Source organism: Sorex fumeus, unplaced genomic scaffold, assembly GCF_029834395.1.
Source record: "Sorex fumeus unplaced genomic scaffold, SorFum_2.1 ptg000095l, whole genome shotgun sequence".
NCBI classification, from domain to species: Eukaryota; Metazoa; Chordata; class Mammalia; order Eulipotyphla; family Soricidae; genus Sorex; species Sorex fumeus.
Genome location: NW_026606152.1, coordinates 20067466 through 20076780, shown reverse-complemented (window position 1 = coordinate 20076780; position 9315 = coordinate 20067466).

The window sequence follows — 9315 nt, the reverse complement described above, 5'->3', positions numbered from 1 at the left end:
ACTGGGCTTTCAAAACCTCTGGAGACCTACCAGATCCCCGTAGACCTAGAACAATGCAAAGATCTGTAGGTAATGAACACCACTGACACCATCACTCTGAAGCAGGTGCAAGAAAATTCAAGTGGCACCAAGGGGACCTCCAATGCCGAATGGAAGAACAAAAAGGAGGCTTCTGAAACTCTTGAGGGAGAAGCCAAGGCCAAAATCCAGCCAAAAGTCCGAGAATGCTTGCTAGGGGGAGCGGGGATTGTTCGTAATGCTGCAGTCAGTGATAGGTGTCCTGTGACCACGGCCAAAACTAACAGCAAACCTCACAAAGCTGCCTACAGGAGGATCAGCAAGAAAAAGAGGCATGGGCAGCAGAAGACAAAAAACACCAGAGAAAAGTCTAAGAAAGATAATGAGTGTAAGCAGCCGGGGAACAAGGTCAAGGCAGAAGTAAAGCCCACCATTGGCAAGATGAAATGCAAGAAAAGTCAACCTGAGTTTTTCCAAGAGACCGTTAAAAAGCCCCGCCGCTACCTGGGCGTACACATGCTGGATTCTGTCCAAGTGTTTCATGCTCTGGGGAAGAAGAGTGATCCAAAACCTGGAATCTCTTCCTCCCAGGTCCTGAGTACCTCAAAGAAGCCTAAAGATGTCAAGCCATCCTCAGCTGTCAAGTCATGGCTAGGTGCTAAAGGGGATGGAAAAGGCCTTGAGAAAACTCAGGTCAAAGCACAGAAACCAAGTAGCCGTGCTGAAAAACGCTCATCTCCATCCAAGTCTGAGCTGCCACCTCCTGGGAAGTCAAATTGTTACCTTTGCCGTTTCTTACCATGGAGTGTCCCCAAGCTAGACCTATTCCTCAGAGACGAAAATCTGTGGACTCACATCGTCCTGCTGCAGCTTACCCTGCCAAGTCCGGCTCTACCAATGCAGCTGAGCCAACTACTGCCAATGCTTCCCGGTCAAACACTCCATTTTTGTCGATTCTCCCAAACTTGCTCAGTCCATTTCAACCAACCCATTTCGACCAGGTTTGCAGAACCCTACTAGCCGGTCTATTCGTGACCCCACAGCTTCTAGACCTCCTCCCTACAACAGAAGCTGGCATTTTCCTCCAGCTGGAACCTCCTCCTGTGTTTGTGGACAAGCGGCAGTTGCCAACCAAACGTCAGAGTCAGTTTCTCCTCCTAGACTTCCATTTCCAACCGATTCCATGGAGAAAGCCCAATGTTCCCGAGCCAGTCATATCAAAGCCCATCACCAAAGAGCAGAGACCAGAGCGTGAGGCTATGAAAAGGAAGGCTCAGAAGGAGCGTGAGAATGCTGCCAAACATACATCTTTGGGTGAAAGTGCAGAACTTTATTGAGAGGGAAAAATAGATGGACATCTCTTTCTACTATGGCTACGTAATGGGAGTAGATGCAATGGTAGTTTCCACTTTGGGTACAGGATGGTTTTCCTAGGCAAACACTGACATGCCATACACATTTTATTTATTCTAATATATATTTTCAAATTAAAGAGATGCATCATATTTAATTGGTTGTTAATAAAAGTTATGAATTTTTAGATGCTATCAACTGTGGTTGTTTTTGGGAGTGCCTGGGGGTTGAAGGATGGGATGGGAAAGAATGGGAAATTAGAGACAGGAAAAAGGGTGAATAGACAAGACTCTAAGAAATACAAACTTGGTCCAGGGTTATAACGCCCATAAGAGGAGAAATTGCATGGGCCTGATGAAGAGTGTGGTAGGGTCAGAGGAAGAGTATAGCCTACAGGGTATTTGCTCTGCAAACAAGAAGGACTCAGTTCATTTCTTGCAGACTTTTATGGTCCCCAGAGACCCACCAGATGTGAAACTTGAGCACAGAGCCAGAGATAAGATCATAGCACAATCAAGTATGCCCCAAACCTGGTGTCCTCCACAAAAAAATTGGGAGAAATGGCACGATCTGCAGTGTTTGGTTAAAAGAATAATTTTGGAATAGGCTGAGGAAGGCAGATGAGTCTAAGATGACCATAAGAAAAGTAAAAATTCTTCCATGGAGGCTGTGTTTACGCCTCATGGCCACTTTTGGTAAATAACCAAATTTGAGACACATCACTAAAAGGTTTGGGTGGTCTATCCGTAAATGATGGCTGGGGGATTCGAACTCATACACTGGAGAATAAACCTACCAGATGAGTGATCAATGCCCTCAGAGTCATTCAAGGATGACTCTTAACAGGGACAAAACCAAGAGAACAATTGAAGCATGAAGCCTGAAGATCAGCTCCTGGGAGATGCAAAGATAAGTCACCATGTCCTCGGGGCCTCTGTTCAGCACCCCTAGCTGCAACATTTCACTTATTCCCAGCAATATTCAGAGTTGCTGTTACGGTGACACTTCACTAGCGTGTTTTCACAATGCGGTCCATTGCCTCTGTTAGTCTTTGGATTTGTAAACTCCCCAAGGTAGCCAAGCCAGTTATCAGGAAATTTCTGGTGGGGGGAGCTCAAATTATATTAGCTTGAGGGGCTGGTCCTTGGTCTTCCATGGTCCCTGGTTCCTGTAGCCTGCTCTAAACATCGCTGTTAACTGCAGCTCACACAAGAACCAAGGTTATAAATGGCTTTGGGGCTACGTTGCCGGAGGTACCGGACTAAGACATGCGCACTAGGTCACCACTTCCAAAGCAGTAGGTACCGGTTCTCCTTCAGCCGGGAAGGTCTTGGTGGAAAGAGATGGCCCTAGGAGACTCAATGGGGTGATGGATGAATGGAAAGGAAACCGGGACGGGTAGAGAACTGGACAGCTGCTGATCTTCATGGGATAGTTGGTGGATGTTTTTCAAATACGTTAAAATATTATTTGTAAATAAGATTCAAAACAAAAATACGAAAATAAGATAGGTTCCAAAGAATAGGTTACATATAATACCGAGAGAACTGAAAGGGCTGGCATTCATTCTGGAGCTTTCAATCATACCATTTACTAAATATGTTACTTTCACATCACTTAGCTGTGGAGAGGAATAGTGAGAAACAGAATGCAACCAGAAAAGCAAACTGGATGATCACCTTCAAAAAAAGCCAGGTGGAAGGTGTTCACATGGATCCCAAGTACAAATATATGTTAACAGGAACATATTTTTAACTAACTCTGTTTGGTACCAGTAAAATACTTTGTTGAAAATGGGGGGAAATGAACGCAGTTTCTGACTGACCTGAGGCGAACCATTTAATAGATGAAAGGGTAGTTGACTGGCTGGGAACAGAAAAACGTGAAAAGTGTTTTGCTACCTTTAATGTATGGCTAGAGGAAAATGATCCCAGTCAACTCTCAAAACTAACAAGCTTCAACTCCCTTGAAAGAAAGTTGTATTAACTGAGGAAAAAATGCTGGGAGAAAAGTCTGAAATGATGAGAAAAGAGACAATAAGTGTAAAAGGAAGGGCTTGAAATTTGGCGAAAACAAAGCTTGAAAAAACAAGATCTAGTGGGAACATGATCTATTGGGAATGGGATCTGAGGAGGAAAAGAGCAATATCAGGGATGTGAACAAGGAAAACCAAGTTAATGAAGACTTAGCTAGCTGACTACTCCATGGGCAACATGGTTCCAAGAATACCAGAAATTCCCAAGGAATTTACTTTAATTTTCTTTTTTTATATGGTCAATTACAACATGTATTTTTGCCTTCTTAAAACACAATTTGGAGTGTTCATTTCTTTCTCAATATTCTGTTCATTTGTGTAAGCCTCTTAAACAACTGTTGGATAACAGAATTATTTGATCAGACTTATTTTTTACTTTAATGTTTAGTTGACATTACTGAAAACTAGGTCTAAAGTGAAGTTTGTCTTGATTGGTACAAGTAGAGAAGGGAGGACTAGGGATGGAATTAGAGATTATAGGGTACCACATTTAGTTCCTAATAAAACAAGTAAAGCACAGTGTCCCAAATAGACTATTGAAAAAGATATTCATCTCTATTTAACCTGTAAATTGAGCATTTTCTATATTAAATTAAAAATGAAAGAATGTTCCTATATTTGGTTTTTTATAGACATTCCAGTTTGGTTAAGGAAACAAACACTGCCTATGAAATCATAACAACGTAACTATAAAAACCTGATTACTACTTAAATTTCCAAGAATGTCTGTGCTAAGAATTATTTGTCTGGATTTCCTTAGTCACTTAATCACTTAGATTACTTAATCACTTAACTTCTCATTAGTCGTCGATTTGCTCGAGCGGGCGCCAGTAACGTCTCCATTTGTCCCTGTCACGTGCTAGTGTAGCGCAATGGCATCTGTTCACTCCGGGAACATGAAGGGCCTCAAATCGATCATTCATGATCTTGACGAAGAAGTCTGACTATCTGGTAGGTGGGTGGCCACGCGGTGTTTTGACATTCCGTGGAGTCCAGTCGGTAACAGCTCTAATCCAGCGGTTGTCTTTAAATCTCATTCTGTGACCAGCCCATCTGATTTTCGACAACTTGGCAAATGAGACAGTGTCCCTGATTCATGATAGTTGATGGATGTCATAACTCCGGATTTTTTCTCTCATTTGAGTGAAACGTGATATTCCAAGCATAGCTCTTTCTATTCTTCTTTGGGAGACTTGAATAGAGTTCTCATCCTGTTTGCGTAAGGCCCAGGTTTCTGAGGCATATTTTAATGCAGGAAGAACAGTGGAATCTAAGAGATGTGCCCAGAGCTGGAGGTTCATCGTCCTCTTAGCTATTTCTTCGACATTCTTGATGGCATTCCAAGCTGCTCTCTTCCTCCTGCGCAGCTCTTGTGCCAGGTCATTTGTCATGTTGACCTCTCGACCTAGGTACACATAGCTGTTGCATTTGGAGATGGTCGTTCCATTGAGAGTGAATGGGGCGTCAGGAACGAGGCTGTTTCTAATAAACATTGTCTTTGTAAGATTCAGCTGTAGTCCTACCTTTCCACACACACGGTCAAAGTCGGCCAGCATTTGTGCCGCTTGGCTGATGTTTGGTGTTATTAAAACAATGTCATCAACAAAGCGGAGGTGGTGTAGTTGCCGACCATCTATCTTCACTCCCATTCCTTCCCATTCCAGTCATCGCATGATGTTCTCGAGGGTGGCACTGAAGATTTTCGGTGAAATGGTATCACCCTGCCCCACCCCTCTCTTGACGTCAAAGATCACTTCTTTGTAGAATGGTGAGATCCTGGTAGTGAATCCGCAATAGAGCTCACGGACGATCCTGATGTATTGGGCTTAAATGCCCTGATTGGCTAGGGCTTCAATGACCGCTTCCATCTCAACAGTATCAAAGGCCTTCTTTAAATCAATGAATGTTAAACAGAGCGGCATCTTGAACTCCCGAGAAACCTCAATGAGTTTGGTTATCGTGTGGATATGGTCGATGGTGCTGAATCCTTTGCGGAACCCGGCTTGCTCAGATGGTTGTCCTTCATCTAGTGTTCTGCCAATCCTATTTAGGATGACTCGAGTGAACAACTTGTAGATGACAGACAATAGGCAGATCGGGCAATAGTTGCCAATGTCGTGGATGTCTCCCTTCTTGAACAGTAGTACGGTCCTGCTGGTTTTCCATTGGGGCGGAACCTTGCACTCAGGCAGGTAGCGAGTGAAGAGCCGAGCCAGTGTATTGATGAGTACTGACTGCAGGTTCTTCAGGTGCTCAGGTCTGACCTTCTCTGGCCCGGGTGCTGTTTGTTCCTTTATCAACGAAATGGCGTGTCGGATTTCGGAAGGGAGAACATTGGGAACAACATATCCATCCTGTGGAATTTGGTATGTCTGCAAGTGGACAATGCTGTCGAAGAGATTTGAGTAGACGTCATGGATAATCTTCTCCATTGCCGTTCTGGAGGATGTGATGGATCCATCAGGACGTCGGAGGGCAGTCATCTTGGTCTTGTAGTTGGCGAAGGACAGGCGGGCCTTACGAATACTTTTCCCAGCTTCTGCCGCATCTACTAGTACTTCTGCTCTTCTCTCTTTGAGGTTTTCCTTGATCGCATCTCTGCACTGCTTTGCGAGCTTGGACGTTAGCTTGCGGTTGCCTGAGGCATGCGCCAAACCACACTGGCGAATTAATTCAAGAATTTTCGAAGATAGGGGATTTTTTGTGGCTATCTCTCTCTTGGCGTTCCTCACACATTCATAGAGGTGCTGAACCAGTCGATCATATTCCTGGTCAATGTTGTCAACAATGGCATCTTCCCATGTTGCCACAATAGTACCAAAGAGTTCCCAGTTTGTGGTCATTCTGGCAGTTCTCTTTTTGAACTTTGCAACCCTTTCTCCCCGCTCTGTGAAGTAGAATTTTGCATGAAAGAGACGGTGGTCCGATCCCTTTCGAAATATTGGGACAACAGTGACATCTGTCAGGCAAAACCGTCGATTGAATATGATGTGGTCTATTTCGTTGTGGAATCTTCCACGGAGAGACTCCCATGTCCATCGTTTAGATTCTGCCTTCTGGAACTGTGTTACCATGAATGGTTTCGGTCGACATGATGAACTCAGATAGTCTCTCAACCTGTTCATTCCATTCTAGGCCATGGGTCCCAATGTGAAGTTCTTCAGCAGATCTTCTCGGTCCTATCTTGGCATTAAAATCACCCACAATGATCTTGTAGAAGGTGTGGTCTTCTTTATAGAACTTCTCTAGCTCCATGTAGAACTTCTCGATTTCTCTTTCATCATAATGAGATGTTGGTGCACAGACAACGAAGATAGAAACTGCAGGCAGTCTGCCACATCTATTCAAATGTAAACTTCCGATTCGGGTTGTTATTCATTCGAATGAATCAATTCTCTTGGCCAAGTTTGTGTTGACAAGGACACTGACGCCTCCAACACCTCTTTTGTCTCAAGTTCCAAGGAACAATTCTTCTCCAGTGTGGAAAACGGCATGGTACGATTCTTGCCTTCTTGTCTCGGTCAGACCAATGATGTCGTACTTGATCATTCGCGCTTGTAACATCAGGTCCTCGATGGATTCATCTGATGCTAGCGTACATGCATTGAAAGTACAGACGATCATTTTTGTCTTCCTTCGTTGTGGCAGCCTAGGTTGGCCGTGAGATTTTGTCGGCCTCTCCTTTCTCATCCTTCTCAGTGCTTCCATGTCGGTGAAGCCTTCGGGATTAGGTGAATGTACATGATACAGGGTTAGTGTACATGATAGTCATATGAATACACCTGTGTGAATATATCGCTGGTATCTAGAGAATAGATATATAGAAATTAGATCACATAGCTGAGTGTGATCTCAACTTTTCTACACACTCCCATGCCCCACACACCCAAAGACATGTACTAATCCTTATAGATCCATGACTTTTCCTCCTCCCCTCTCCCAGAGTCTTTTAAAATTTCTTTTCAAGTACTAATGTAATGCACTTTAGAAAATATTGAGTTAAACTTAATTGTTGTCATTTAGCTTTTAGATAGAGAACCAAGAAAATCTTATTAAAAGAGTATTTTTGTATTCTTTGAAAATGGTAATAAAAACATTATCCTTGAGTCCCTCAATAGACATTATATAAAGTATTTTGTGAGGAATTCCCTGTACAAATCAATACTCAAAGAAATAATTGACTTCTCTGAATGAGGATGAACTGGGACCTTTCAAAGTATCAATCAGTGAATCAAAGATGAATCATAGCATCCTATAGATAAAAATGATCTTGATTTAATCTAGTCAAAACCATTACATTTTTTTCTTATACCAGCTGATAGCACTTTTAATTTTTTAGTTTTTATTTATTTATTTTTATTAATGAAACACCATGAGGTGCAGTTGTAGACTTACATACCTTTGTACTTGGTTTTCAGTTATACAAGAATCAAGTATCCAACTCTCCACCAGCGAACATTCTCCACCACCAAGGAACCCAATGACCCTCCCACCCCCAATCTCCCCCACTTTGCCCCAACTCAGGGCATTCCCTTTTGCTTTTTCTTTGTTTTAGGGTGTTGTGGTTTGCAATGGAGGTCAATACCATTACATTTTCAAAGAAGAACATAGGCCCCTATATGTTCAAGACACTACTACTGTCCTGCGGTTCTTTCCAGCATGTACCCTGCTCCAAGCCAGCCCATTGGAAATATGCTGGGAAGGACAACTGGATGTTCCTTTCCTCACACTGACCTGGAAGACTCTTGCTGATTCTCAGCCACATCAATTATTTCATTTGTTGCCTGATATCACCTCCTGTCCTTTATTTTTTTAAAAAAATATTTGATTTGTTTTGGGAATATAAAGATAAAAATTAAATGGACTAATAAAACAAAAGCAAAATCAAACCTTTACACTCTGACATCAAAATCGTCCTAATAGGAGGGGAAGTAAATGACTGAAATGCGTAGGGGAGTGTTGTTAGTTGGTTGTGGACAGTAGCTGGATATTTGACAGTGCATGGAGTATGAATACACTGTTCCAGAGATGAGGAACTCTGTACTTGAAGCGAATACAATTTGTAAACTAGTCATCACAATTATATGTCCATATGAAATTTATCTACATATGCTTTGTGCCTTCCTTGCATGTATGTGTTATGCATTCCTTTTTCATGGCCTCAGAAATGCATCTGAGGGCACTCGGAAAATTAGTTGAGCCCCAAGTATGGGGAGAGAAGTAGTAAATAATGGGAGGAGAAAGAAATATGAGTTGGAGCTTAAGAGCCGTGTAAGAGGAATATATAGATATGTATGTGTGTGTAAGTACACATATATATGTATAAATATATATATGGGCTGGAGCCATAGCACAGTGGGTAAGACTTTTGCCTTGCACGTGACCAACCTGGGTTTGATTGCTCTCCTCCTCTCAGAGAGCCCGGCAAGCTACTGAGAGTAACCCTCCCTCATGGCAAAGGCTGGCAAGCTACCTGTGATGTATTCAACATGCCACGAACTGTAACAACCAGTCTCACCATAGGGACGTTTCTGGTGCCCGCTCGAGCAAATCAGTGAACAATGAGAGGACAGTGCTACAGTGCTATGGATAATTCAAACGTTGTTTATGCAAAATATGAAAGAATCAAATAAATATAAAGCTGATTATACCTATTAAATTAATATAACTTTACATAGTGTTTAGAAATGAAGTTGAAGAATTTTAAGGCTATAGAAAGATATTGACAATATATCAAGAAACACATGGATTTTTCAGGAGCAAGAACACGTACCTGTTGTCCTTTCTTAAGGTTATATTTTTTCGCTTTTATAGAATATGTTTTCCCTGAATTTTTGTTAATCGCTTCCGTTTTGTAAAAAGCATCATAATAAATTATATTTTTAAAAAAGTAAATAAAGTTGTGTTTT